Here is a 15497-nt window from a genome sequence, read left to right as displayed (position 1 = left end):
TGGACACCATTCTGACTGGTTGCATCACTCTCTGGTATTAGGTGTCAATGCAGAGGAGAAGACTACAGAACGTTGTGAATTTGGCCAGCGCCATCATGGGAATCAGTCTTCACCCCTTTAAGGACGTCTACAACAGGCAGTGTCTCAAAAAAGCAGCCTCTATCCCCACCACCCAGGCCACACCCTCTATCACTACTGCCATCGGGAATGAGGTTCAGGAGCCTGAAAACAAACACTCATTGGTTCAAAAACTGCTTCTTCCCCTCCACCATCATATTTCTGAACAGTCCAGGAACCACAGACACTACCTCACTCTCTCTCTTCTTTTGCATTCCGTTATTTATTTTTAAAATGTAATTTATAGTGATTTTGCGCCTGTGATGCTACTGCAAAACAATGAATTTTGTGACATCTTCATGACAATAAATTCTGATTCTGATTTCTCGCAGCGAAGGGGGCCTGTAAACTTTGAGCAGAGTCCTAAGGGGGCCATAGCCAAAATAAACCATAAGAATAGCTAATCGTGATCTAAAGAGCTGTTGAATGTGTCAGGTGATGTGGATAGGATGAGGTCAACGAAAGAGGGAGGAGGAAGGTGTGTGTAGGTGGGTAGAATGATTATGCTTGAACAGGTCACAGAGGTCATACAACATGGAACAGGTCATTTGGCCCAACTCGTCCATGTGGACCAGGCTGGCATTCCAGGCTAGTCCCACTAACGTAGATATCCTTCCTCACTGTCCATTTGGTAGGAAAGGTTCAGAGAAATATGAGCCAAACCATGCAAATGGGAGATAAACTTGATCGGCACGGGCAAGTTACGCCAAGGGACCTGTCTCCATTCTGGGCAACCAACTCTATTACTTTATGTGGCTTGTGTGAGGATTAGAAACCAGGGCAGTCCTGTCTCAGACAGAGTGCAAAGTCGTTCTGTGATATGACAGTGAGCCTTACTCTGTACTAGGAACTTGTGACTTGTGGTGCTGCCAATTCAGCTCCAGGGAACTTTGCCTTAGCAGGCTGGCTTGTTTAAATTGCATACCCATAAGAACCCATGGACGGGTTGAAATAAGGGAGATGTGAAACACAACTGAGTTTATTTCTGGAAAGGAATTAGTCTTCCAACTCAGGATTGTGTCTGTAACTTCCTTTGGGACCTACAGAAATACTTTACATCACTTAAATACAACCGTTTATTATAAATGATAAATGTCACAGTTCTAACTACAGTTCGTGATCACTTGTTCCAATGGAAACTGAAGGAAGTTGGCTCATTAACTACATTTTTGTCTATGAACCACAGGAGCAAGAATCATATTTCAGAAAGAAAACAAGAGCAAAGTTGAATCACAACTGTACACGTGGAACTAAGAACCTGCCCCCACCTGTTGTATTTTCTGCTACATCATTAACTGAGACTCAGGTCTTAGAGCCATGCAACACAGAACAGGCCCTTCAGCCCAATTGTTCATGCCGACCAAGTTGACATTGTGGGCTCATCTCATTTGCCTTCATATGGCCCTTTCTGACCACGTACCTGTCTCTGAATGTCATTAATTATACCCACTTCTATAGCTTTCTCTGACAGTTCATTCCAGATACCGGCTACTCTCTGAGTGCATAAGTTGCTCCTCATCAAGATCGAAGTTCAAGATAACCAGGCATTTTCTGAAAGGGAAATGATGTTTATTGGAATTCTTTGAAAAAAAATAATGTGCTGTGGATAAAGGGGTAATGGTTGATGGGTGATACTTAGATTTCCAGAAAGCATTTGATAAGGTGCCCACACTAAAGGTCATTGAGTAAAAATAACAGCTCATGGCTATGAGCAGGAATAGAAGGTTGTCTGACTAACAGGAAACAGAGGGGATGCATACAAGGATCTTTATCGTGGCAAGATAGTATGAGTGGTATGCCACAAGCTTGCTGCTATGGCCACAATATTTCAAAATTTCTACAAACAACTTGGTGAAAGACTTCGAAAGTATGCTTTCTAAATTTGCAGATGGCAGAACGATAGGAAGAAAAATCATAGGGATCATCAACAGATAAAGCGAGTGGGCAAAGGTCTGGCAAATTGAGTATAAAGTGGGAAAATGTGAAATGGTCTTTTTGGCAGGAAAAATAAAGATGTCGTCCTCGGAGCTCTCTTCCTCAAAGAGCCATGGAAATAGTATCTAAATATTTTTTTAACAGATAGCTAGTAAATAAACATGGTGTAACCAATGCCGTGGGCTTACTATATGGCACCTGGGCTAGTGGCTCATGGATATGATCACACGATGAGATCTTGCTGTGTCTATCATGTCTGCTGCATTTTCTACATTCTAACAAGAGCTACATGATAGCAGGAAAAACTGAGCCGGTCTTGCAGCGTCCATAGGAGGTAAAGTTATATGACCAACGTTTCGGGCCTGGGCCCTTCTTCGGGGTACAGTATAAGCAAAGAATAGGAAGGTGTCAGAATAAAGACTGAAGACTGGGAGGGGGAGGGATCCAGACCAACAAGAGGTTTGATAAGTGGAGAGATGAGAATTGATTTTGGCTCTGTGAAAAGGAAGGAGCTGTTTGAAAGGCAGCAGGGGGAGGTGGGGTGGGTTTAATGGAAACCAGAGAAGTCAACATTAATGTCATCAGGTTGGAGGGTGCTCTGACAGAAGATGAGGTGTTGTTCATTCATTTTGCGGGTGGTCTCAGTCTGGCAGTGCATGAGACTGTAGACAGACATGTTAGCAAGGGAATGGGATGGGAATTGAAATAGGTGGCCACTAGGAGATCCACACTAGTGTGGGAGAAAGACCCAAGGTGCTTAAAAAAGCTAGTTTGCGCCCAGTCTCTCCGATGTAGAGGAATCCACAATGGGGGCTCTGGATGACCACAATGTCCTTCCAAGTGAATCCACATTTCACTTATGAATCGGCTGGATTCCTCCAGTATTTCAGTGTGTTTTTACTACAATCACAGCATCTGCAGACTTCCAAGTTTCATGACATGATAACAGGAGCTACATATCAGAAAATAGCTGTAAAAAAAATCAGTCTATTGATTGTTTGGGCGGCTCCAGTTCAACAGAAACATGTTCAGAGGACAAAGACAACTTTACAATGGGGGGAAATGATGATATTCTTCTGGCATTACCTCAAGTCTTTGTTAGAGAAGTAGAGAAGGAGGATGTTGCCTGGCTTCCAACCCTTTTGTACAATGTTCACAGCAGGACCAACTGGAAAACTTACTTGTAGCTATCCATTTGGACTTTGCAATGCTTGAGTAGGCTACCAAATCTAGAGGAATGCAGTAGCAGTTGAGAAAGAGGCCTTTTTTTCGACTTACATCACAGTAAGTCATTTTGACCCATGCGTTCATGCCGCCCAATTTACACTCAATTACCTACACTCCTGGTACGATTTGAAGGGTGGGAGGAAACTGGAGCCCCCGGGAAAAACCCACACAGACATGGAGAGAACATACATACTCCTTACGGGCAGCGCAGGATTCGAACCCAGGTCCTGATCGCTGACCGCTATGCCAACCATGCCACCACCCCCCTCCCCTTTTGGGCAAGGAACCTCAATATGAGTTAGTACCTTCACAAAAGCAGAGAATATATTGTTGATGGTGTATCCTACATATCTGTGTGCCTTCATCAAGGAAGAATTCTGGTGCACCTGAACATTCTACTAATGGATATGGCCATAATTCTCTTACATATAGGAAGAATGCCAGTTTATATCCCTCACTACAGGTGCGCATCTATGGAGCTGTCGATAGAGTTACATAATAAGGTACCATCTGTCATTATCTTGTTATATAACTCTATTGACAGCTCCATGGATGTATACCTGAAGTGAGAGGAACAAATTGGTACCATCCCCATGTGTATAGGAATGGTATCAGTTTGTATCTCACTACAGGTGCACATCCATGGAGCCATGGGTAGTGTTACATAATGAGATGCCGTCTGTCATTAACTCAATACATTTGATCATCATCTGTAAAATCCGACATGAATTATTACAGTATTTTTAAACTATTATTATTCACAACAATTTCTGTCCATTGCATTTGCTCTGTTTTCAAATTTGTAGCATTGACGTCAAATGCAGCTTTCTAGCCAATCACTCAATTGCAGAGATGAACTAATCAACTAAATTCTGTTGAATTTGGTTTCTATAGTTCAATGCACCACTGGCTAAGGGTTTAAAAACTTCTTAAGACTTCTTTTCCATTTCTTATTCTATCCCCTCTTGAAAGGAGTAGAATGATTATTTAATTATTCTTATAATGAGTATTTGACCAAATGAGGTATCAAGTTGTATATTATCTTTGTATATTATATGTTCCCTTTCCTGAAACCACGATTACCTGAAGAGGTTAGCTAAAGAACCAGAAGATCTGTCTTATGCAGCGATGGCTGTGATTTGAAGTACAGTAACTCATTTGGAACCTTCCAAATCTACTTGATCATCCTGGAGTAGAAAATAGTTGAAGTTTGAGGAAAGAGGGGGTGGTGGCAGGATCTCAGGCTCAGGTGGTCTGTTTAATCTGGTGTTCTGCCATAAAATGCTTTTAGCCATGAGCTCATCTGAGAGGGTTCAATCATTCCCTCTCCTATTGCATATCTGAAATAGTTTTTGCATCATTAAACCTACAAGCTGTTCCACTGTGGGAATCAGGCAAGCACAGAGGTGTGATCACCCATATGGGACATGGCCAAATGGCTTTCCTATTGCTTGAAATTTAGTAGCCGAGATTACATTTCATTAACCCAGTGTTACTATGAATTGTGATCACCAATCAACTATAATTACTTCTCCAATTTAGTTTCTGTTTTCTTTTAATATTGTAGCTCCCCTGATGTTTCAGCTAAGAGCTGGAGAAATGAACCACCTGGTTGTAACTGAGTCCTGGAGAACAGGAAGGATTTTGCTTCTTGGACTTTACTGAGTTAGTGGATTGTCCTGAGTGCTTGCAGTATATTTAGAATTAACTGCGTACTGAAGGGCCCATCACTCCCCAGAAACACACTCTTCTCCCTTAAGAGTTATGAAAACATGCAGCCACAGGTTTAAAGACAGTTTCCACACAACCATCAGGCTCCTGAATGAACTCCATACAGCCCATGCTTGGTGTTAATTGCAAACCTATACACTGTAAAACATGGTGTATGAATGTTAAAGTTAACCCGTCAGTCAGTTTGTAGAAGAACCCTTTTCACAGTCCCAGATAGTTTACAACAAATTAACAAACTTTTAAAATGTAATGAAACATTCGTGCTATGGTTCTATGCAAGCCTGTGCCTCTAAATAGGTTTCCCCCATATACATGTATGAATATTTTGCAAGCCATGCTAAGAATGGTCTGCCAAACCACAAAAGGCACGGTTGGGTATAGCAGTTAGCTCAATGTTGTTACAGCGCCAGCGATCAAGACTGGGGTTCAAATCCCGCGCTGTCCTAAAGAGTTTGTACATTCTCCCCACGGCTGCTTGCGTTTTCCCTGGGGGCTCCGGTTTCCTCCCACAGTTGTAAGCATACTGGGGGTGTAGGTTTATTGGGTGTAAATTGGGCTCGTGGGTCAATATGGTCTGTAACCGTGCTGTATGTCTAAATTTTTTTAAAATTAATTTATATCTTCATAAGTGTTGCCAAGGTAGTCCGGGAGTAGGAGATTAGCGCTACAACCTAGATTCAGTGAGAGAACTCTTTGATTCTGATTCTGAGAACGGTCTTCTTTTGCACTGTAAGAATTCTATGAATCTATAATTCTGTTTCCGGATAAACCACATTTTTTTAAATGCAAGGTTATAATATCTGAAGCAGGCTGCTTGTACCCACCATCAGCAACCTCTCCCCTTCACCGAGCTGAGTGATGAGTACCAAGGGTGTGGACCAAAACCACAGAGCTATTTGTGATATTCTGAACAAAGACCTTTAAACCACGTACAATGGCAAATTTATTGCTGTCACTGCTCAGCACCAAAATAACATCATAGGAAATGAACAGTGGATGCTTCTAAAAATTCCATTAGTTGATTGTTCATTGTGGGCAGAAAAGTCAATTGAAGTGCGCTTGAATGAAGTTGGTATTAAATCTCTTGTTTGTCCAATTAGATTATAAAGAAATAAAGGTATATCTACACAGCATATTCATTGATCTCAGGAAACGTAGACACTTAAATAGACATGGCCCTCTTGTGGGAAAATGGGGTTAGTGCAGATGGGCAAGTAGGACAGTATGGATGTGATGGGTTGAGAGGTTGTTTCTGTGCTCTACAACATGAAAATGTCCCAAAGTGCTTTATTGGAGGTATTCTGTAATGTAGAATGCATGGCATTCAATTTATACGCAGCTAGCTCCTACCACTTGCAAAAGGGTAATGGCTACATAATCACTTTTCTTTCAATGTTTTTTCTCTCTCCGTAGATGCTAACTGATTGCAGACTAATTCTGACATATTTTGTTTTCATTTCTTGCAATTTGCTCTCCAAACAAAAACTGTCTTGGACCTTGAAGAACCAAGCCGCTCTATTTTGAATCAGTTTCATTCCTTCCACCAGAGAAGGGACTAGGTTTAATGTCCCATTCAAATGTCAATGCATCTGATAATGAAGTATCCCTTCAGCAATGCACTGGAATGTCAATTTGGATATAGTGTTGCCGATCCTGAAGGGGGAATTGAGCAAACAACAAAACAGTGGCAGCAAATCCCTGGGAGTAATTCCATTGAAGAATCAGTTCACGCTAATCCTCGAAACAAATTGTCTTTTTCATTGGTCTGATGTCAGGTGTGTGAACAACATAGCCCACAAAGTGGAGCCTATTGAGTGTGATTAGCTCCTCCCAACACCTTCCTGAGAGGTTGGCCTGGGAGTCAAATAATCTTTGTAATGTGCTTTTGGTCTGAGTTTTCTTTTAACCCTACAAGAAGAATTGTGGAGAGCTCTCTGGAATTTGCCCAATATTTGATACTAAACCAAGATTGCTGGGCCACTGTATATGCATTTACATTGCATTATCTCAAGAACAACCATTGATGTCCTTCTGAAGCAAGGGGTTGAGGGTGATGGTATGGGAAGAGGAAACAGAGGCTGCAGAAGGATTTAGACAGATGAGGAGAATGGGCAGAGAAGTGGAAAATCAAATAGAATGTCGGAAAGTATACGGTCATGCACTTTGGTGGAAGAAATAAATGGGCAGACTATTTCCAAAATGAGGAGAAAATTGAAAATCCCTATATACAAACAGACCTGGGAATCCTCGAGCAGGATAGCCTGAATGTAAACGCAGGTTGAGTTGATGGTGAAGAAGGCAAATGTAATGCTGGCATTCATTTCAAGAGGAATAGATTATAAGAGCAGGGATGTGATGTTGAGGCTTTATAAGGCAGTGGTAAGACCTCACGGAGCAGTTTTGGGCTCCTCATTTAAGAAAGGATATGCTGGTGTTCGAGAGAGTTCAAGGCGGTTCACAGGATGATTCAAGGAATGAAAGGGTTTTCATATGATGAACGGTTGACAGCTCTTGGCCTGCATTTGTTGAAATTTAGGAGAATGAGGGAGAATCTCACTGAAACATTTTGAACGTTGAAAGGCATGGACAGAGTTGATGCAGAAAGTTTGTTTCCCATGGTAAGAGAGTCTAGGGCAAGAGGGCACAACTTCAAGATTGGAAAGCTTCCACTTAGAACAGAGATGCAGAAAAATGTCTATAACTAGAGGTTTGTGAATCAGTTGAATTTTTCTAGCCACAGATGGTTGTGGAGACCAAATCATTGTGTGCATTTAATGCAGAGATTGATAGGTTCTTGATTGGCCAGGGCATCAAAGAGAGAAGGTCGGGCAGTAGGGTTAAGTGGGAAAATGGATCAGTTCATCATTGAATGGCGGGACAGACTCGATGGGCTGAATTGTTTATTTCTTCACTTGTGTCTTATGGTCTTATGGAATGACAAACTGAAAACCTAGATCTGTGTTGAAAGGATCCTTTTCCAATTGGCAATCAGGATTTAGTGAACTGTGCTATGGATCAGTATGGGACTCTCAACTGTTTAAAACCTGATTAATGACGTGGATGAAAAAGAGTATCTCACCAAATTTGGGTTAATAAGTTGTGAGGAGGGCACAAGAACCTGGGAGGCCATGAAGTTGACAGATGGAGTATAATGTGAGGAAATGTAACGTGATGTTACATTTCTTCCTTGAAAAGAAAGAATGAAAAGCAAATTATTAAAGCGGAATGAGACCACAAAATGTTGCAGCATCACCGCATGTAGAGGCACTAGCACATAAAACACAAAGAAGTGACGTGCAAGTGAGCAGGTAATTAGCTTTTATTTCAAGGATTACGCAGCATTTAGGCAATGGTTTGCATTGCAAACTGACAGGATGCTGGTTAAAATGCAAGTATCATTTTGGAAGATACATTTCCACTGGAGGCAGTCCAGAGAAGATTGGTTCCTGGGATGAAGGGATTGATTTGAAAAGAGGTCAATATCAGAAAAAGAGGTTAAACTTATATGCATTGGAATTTAGAAGAATGAGAGGTGATCCCATTGAATCATAAAATTCTGAGGTGGATGCAGATAATAGAGCTGCCTAACAATAGGGGCATTCGCTGTGGAGGTTTAAGCATTGAACCCATTCAAAGTGGAGATTGGCAGATATTTGAAGAGTCAGATAGGAGGTTACCCCAACATTGTCTGGACCTATGCATTCCCTGTTTAAAAGTCCCCTTCTGCAATAAAGTATACATAGCCGAAATAAATTTCTTGATATATCTACTCTCTCTTTGGCTTGGCTTCGCGGACGAAGATTTATGGAGGGGTAATGTCCACGTCAGCTGCAGGCTCGTTTGTGGCTGACAAGTCCGATGCGGGACAGGCAGACACAGTTGCAGCGGTTGCAAGGGAAAATTAATTGGTTGGGGTTGGGTGTTGGGTTTTTCCTCCTTTGTCTTTTGTCAGTGAGGTGGGCTCACCTCACATATATCTACTACGTATCAACAATTCTACATCATTGCACTTCAGTAATAGCATTAATATTTGGAATAAGGTAAATAACGACATTGGAACGAGGAAGTCTGTCCTGCCTAAAATGCCTTTGATACAAAATCAACTTATTTCATTTTCAATGGATAATCAATTTTTAAATATTTAGTCTCAGAAAGGAATTATATATATAGAAGTTTGCTGTGAAGGAAGAAATTTAATGTCATTTGAACAATGAAAAAATAAATATGGGTTACAAAATAATACCCTTTTTTGTTATTATCACCTATGGGTTTATTTAAGAGATAACCTGAGTCCAACAGGGCTATTACTGAAGTGCAATGATGAAGAATTGTTGATACATATTAGATATATCAAGAAATTTATTTTGGCTGTGTATACTTTATTGCAGAAGGCAACTTTTAAACAGGGGATACATAGGTCCAGACAACATTGGGAGACGGATTTGAATACTAATATTAATGAAATAAATTGGTCAGGTTTGTGCCGATATAGTATGAAAAACACTATAAACGTTAGATATAGGTTAGTTCAATATAATTTTTTACATCAATTATATCTCACACCACAAAAGTTAAATAAGTTGAAGTCAGATTTATCTGATCAGTGTTTTAGATGTGGTCAGGAGGTAGGCACTTTTTTTTTACATTCTACTTGGTCTTGCCCCAAAGTGAGACTTTTTTGGTAAAACTTGGCAATTTATTTAAAACAGGTTATAAGAATTAAATTTCCACAAAACCCAATGTTATTTTTATTAGGTAATATTGAAGGGATAAGACCGAATTTGAAATTATCTAAATATCAAAAAGAATTTCTAAAGATTGCATTAACAGCAGCAAGAAAATGTATAGCAGTAATGTGGAAATCGGACCCACTCCTGCGTATGCAGCGCTGGGGCGCAGAGATGCATGGCTGCATACCTTTGGAGAAGATTACTTATAATCTGAGAAATAAGTATGATGTACTTTTGAAAATCTGCTGCCCATATTTACAAATTGAGGGAATGAACTTAGAGACCTTTTCCTTAAGTTCCGAACCTCATTAACCTCCTTGGATATATTAAAAGATATAAATGACTAATCCCATGTGGTGAGTGTGGGGGGGGGGGGGGGGGCGGGTTCCTCCAGCAACAAGGTTTCTATTCTTGCTTTCTTACTTTACTCTTTTTCTATGTTTTTATTTGCATTCATTTAATTTTTTTCTCTTTCCTTTTTGGACTTTGTTTGATGGGAGCGGTTTTGGAGGGGGTTGGGATTTATATAATCATGTAATGGATTTGATATTAATATTTGACTATTACACTTTATATATGGCTATGATTACATGTATGGAAAACTTTCAAATAAAATTTGCAAAAAAAAGGAAAGAAGGTTGCCAGTAAAGTTGATGAAGGAAAGGCTGTGGATGTTGTCTACATGGATTTTAGTCAGGTCTTTAACAAAGTCCTACATGAGAGGTTAGTCAGGAAGGTTCAGACATTAGGTATTCATGGTGAAGTAGTGAACTGGATTTGACAATGGGTGGGCGGGCGAACTTAGAGGGTAGTGGTGGATGATTGTTTCTCAGACTGGGGGCCTGTGACTAGTGGTGTGTTCCAAGGGTTGGTGCTGGGACTATTGTTGTTTTTCATCTATATCAATGATCTAGATGATAATGTGATAAATTGTATCAGCAGGTTGGCAGATGACACAAAGATTGGAGGCGTGGTGGACAATGAGGAAGCCTTTCAAAGCTTGCAGAGGGATCTTGAACAGATGAAACAATGGGCTGAAAAATGGTAAATGGAATTTAATGCAAATAAGTGTGAGGTGCTGCATTTTGGAAGGACAAACCAAGAAAGGACATACACGGCAAATGGTAGGGCACTGAGGAGTGTGGTAAAACAGAGGGATGTGGGAATACAGATACATAATTCCCTAAAAGTGGCATCACAGGTGGAGAGGGTTCTAAAGAGAGCTTTTGGCATATTGGCCTTCATAAATCATTAAGTATAGGAGTTGGGATGTTATGTTAAAGGTGTTATTGGTGAGGCCAAATTTGTAGTATTGTGTGCAGTTTTGGTCACCTAACTACAAGAAAGATATCACTAAAATTAAAGAGTGCAGAGAAGATTTACTGGGATGGTGCCAGGACTTCAGAAACGAAGTTACAGGAAAGATTAAACAGATTAGGCCCTTATTCCCTGGAGCGCAGAAAGATGAGAGGAGATTTGATAGAAGTATACAAAATTATGAGGGGTTTAGACAGAGCAAATGCAAGTAAGCTTTTTTCCACTGAGTGTAGGAAAGATACAAACCAGAGGACATGAGTTAAGGGTGAAAGGGGAAAAGTTTAGGGAATGCATAAGGGGGAACTTCACACAGAGAGTGGTGGGGGTGTGGAACGAGCTGTCATCTGAAGTGGTGAATGTGGGCTCAATTTTAACATTTAAGAAAAATTTGGACAGGTACATGGATGGAGGCCTATGGAGGGATACGGACTGGGTTCAGGTCAGTGGGAATAATAGTTCAGCACAAATTAGAAGGGCAGAAGGGCTTGTTTTCTCTGCTTTAATGCTCTATGGTTCTATGGTTCACTGGATGTTGGAAAAGAGCAGAAAAGTACTGCTGAGGCCATGTGAATGGGGATCAGGCTTGAGAGTCTCCTGCTTCTCTGCACTTTGTGCTCATATAATATTGGTAATGAGGCAATTTGTTCACAATAAAGCACCCGCAGACAACATTGTGATGGTGACCTGGCAATCCTTTTGCAGGAGTCCCAGCAGAACAACTTTACTTTTTCTCAAAGCTTGTGAGAATGCGCAGTCCAAACACAAGTGGCAAGCGGTATTTGACTTCTTTTTTTTTTTGAAACTTTATTTAAAGATTTTATCACATGAATAAAACAAAAAAATTACATTTAAATAAAAATAAAAATAAAGTAATTATTACAACACAGCATTAATAACCTAACTTAAGTCAGTCTAACCCCCCCCCCCATATATACGGCCACTAAAAAAAACTACATATATTAAAAAAAAACACCCTTCCCCCCAAAATAAAGAGTGAAGAATTAATAAAGTTAGTAATATTATATATAAAAAACACTCACAAACAAAAAAAAACAAGTAAAAATATTAATAAAAAAAGTTATCAAATCTAAAATATCACACATAAAACATATTTAAATCAAACTTAATTGCAAGTACTTAACAAATGGAGTCCACTTCAGCTTATAAAAAGACATCTTATCTTGAATTGAAAAAGATATCTTTTCCATAATTAAACAAGACTTCATCTCTAAATACCACCTATCTAAGGTTAGTATATTTCTATCTTTCCAAGTAAGCGCTATACATTTCTTAGCCACCACTAAGGCTAAATAGATAAAAGAAATCTGATAATCATTTAAGCCTAAGTCAATTAATGATTGCATATTCCCTAACAAAAATATATCAGGATCTAATACAACATAGATATTATATAAACTATTAAATATAGATTGAATACCTTTCTAAAATTGTTGCAATCGATCACAAAACCAAACTGTATGTAAAGAAGCATTAGCCGTCTGATCACAACGAAAACAACAATCTACCTTACTAAGACCAAACTTTTTTAATTTCTCTGGTGTTAAATATAATTGATGTATAAAATTATAATTAATCATCGCTAATCTAGCATTAATGAATTTCCGAATACTATTCTGACAAATTTCCATCCAGGCTTCTTCAGCTATTATAGAACCTAAATCTTTTTCCCATTTCAACTTATCTTTATCCCAATCTGTCTTGTTTTCATTTTCTTGTAAAATACAATACAAATCAGATATATACCCCTTTTTTGGTATGGAAAGTACATCTTTCTCAAAACTAGTTTCAGACAATAAAATCATATGTCGGCCACATACCCGTTTTACAAATTATCTTAACTGATAATACACAAATACAGAGTTTCCACTAATACCAAATTTCCTTTGTAATTCCTCAAAAGAACAAAAACATCCTTCAAAAAAAAATCTGATAAATTTTTTATTCCTTTCCTTTCCCATTGTTTCAAAGTAATATTGGAGACTGTAAAAGGAACAAGTTGATTATTATATAATGGCAATCGCCCAGACCATTTATTTTTAAGCCCCAATTTATTAAGTTTACTTGTCCATAAATTCAATAAATGTTTCAATATTGGTACATCATAAGTTCGTAATAAATTTTTATTCCATCGAAACAAAAACTCATGTGGAAATTTTTCTAAAATAACTGCCATTTCTATCTTTGCCCAACTAGGTGGGTCCTCCGTATTCATTAATGCACTAAGAAATTTAAATTGAGCTGCCTCATAATAATGTTGAAAATTCGGTAGTCTCAAACCTCCAAATTGAAAATCCCACATCAACTTTCTCATTGCTACCCTCAGAAATTTTCCCTTCCATAAGAAGTCTCTAACTGCTTTATATAAATCCTTAAAAAAAGCAGCTTTTTTTTAAAAATAAGGAATTGATTGAAACAAATACTGTATCCGAGGAAAAATATTCATTTTTATAGTGTTAATCCTCCCCAATAAACCTAAAGGTAAATCCTTCCACCTAATCAAGTCTAACTTAATCTTTTTTATTAAAGGAAGATAATTAATTGAATATAAATCTTGATATTCTGTATTAACATTAATTCCTAAATATTTAATTTGTTTAGTCCACTTCAAATTTGTAATATTTTTATATATTGAATAATCATCTTTACAAATTGACAAAATTTCACTTTTAGCCCAGTTTACCTTATAACCAGATAATTGACCATAATTTTCTAAAGATTCTTGAATTGCTGGTAAAGAAATATCAGGATCCACCAAATATAATAAAACATCATCAGCAAATAAATTAATCTTATATTCCTCATTCAAAACTCTCATACCCTTAACATTTTCATTTTGACATATTAATTGTGCCAAAGGTTCAATAACTATGGCAAATAAAGCAGGTGACAATGGACATCCTTGCCTAGTAGACCTTGTTAAATCAAAAGATTCTGAAATCTGCCTATTGGTAGCAACTCTAGCCTTCGGACAATTATATAAAGCCTTTATCAATCCAATAAACGAGGAACCAAAACAAAATTTCTCAAGTACTTTAAATAAAAACTTCCATTCCACTCTATCAAAAGCCTTTTCTACATCCAACGAAACCACTATTGGATAATTCATTTGAAATTTAGATTTGTTTATCAAAGTTATTAAATGCAAAATATTATCAGGCGCATATCTATTTTTTATAAATACTGTTTGGTCTTTATGTATTATTTTAGGTAAATATTGAGCTAATCTATTAGCCATAACTTTAGCTACAATTTTATAATCCACATTTAATAACGATATTGGTCGATAAGAAGAAACCTGTAAAGGATCTTTATCTTTTTTTGGTATAACTGTAATTATAGCATTAGAACAAGATTCAGGTCATTGAAAAGTTTTATAAATTTACTGTATTACATCCTTATAAATAGAAGATATATCAACATAAAAAGTTTTATAAAACTCGATAGAAAACCCATCTTCACCAGGTGCCTTTCCATTTGGCATATCTCTTATTGCCATTTCAATTTCATTTTCTGTAAAAGATTTATCCAACTCTTGTCTATCTTCTTGATTCAATTGTGGCAATTTAATATTTTTCAAAAAAGAATCTATTGCATCTTCTGTTACATCTTTACATTCTGAAGTATATAATTTTTTATAAAAATTACAAAATTCCTCATTAATTTCTTTTTATCTAAAAGTAATGCCCGATTTCTTTCTAATTGCTGGTATAATCCTAGATAATTGTTCTTTTTTCAACTGCCATGAAAGGACTTTATAAGCTTTCTCACCCCATTCATAAAACTTATGTTTAGTTCGATTCATTAAACATTCAAACCGATATGTTTGTAATTCATTATATTTAAATTTTAAATTAGTTAACTGATCTTTTGCATTTCAGTAGGATTTTTTTGAAATTCTTTTTCAGTAACAGTTATCTTTTTCTCTAAATCTTCAATCTCTCTGATTCTCTCTTTCTTTACTTTAGAAGCATAACTAATAATTTGACCTTGTAAAAAAGCTTTCATTGCATCCCATAAAACAAAATGACTTGAAACAGAATTAATATTATTACTAATAAAAACCTCAATTTGTTTTTTTAAATAACTAATAATTTCTGGTTTTTGTAATAGCATAGTATTAAATCTCCATCTTGGGGTTCTCTGAACATCTTGCGAACTCTGATATTCTAATAATAGTAATGAATGATCTGAAACCAACCTTGCCTTATAATCCACAGATATAACCCTATCTTGCAAATGCATTGAAATTAAAAAATAATCAATTCTTGAAAAATAATTATGGCGTGAAGAATAAAAAGAAAAATCTTTCTCTGTAGGATTAAATCTTCGCCAAATATCAACTAAATTCAAATCTGTTATCATATTAGTCACTTGTACTGCCATCTTAGATTTCTTAATTGCTCTTGGATACTTGTCCAA

This window comes from Narcine bancroftii, chromosome 12 (assembly GCF_036971445.1).
Source record: "Narcine bancroftii isolate sNarBan1 chromosome 12, sNarBan1.hap1, whole genome shotgun sequence".
Taxonomy (NCBI): Eukaryota; Metazoa; Chordata; class Chondrichthyes; order Torpediniformes; family Narcinidae; genus Narcine; species Narcine bancroftii.
Note: the sequence above shows the minus strand (reverse complement) of the source record.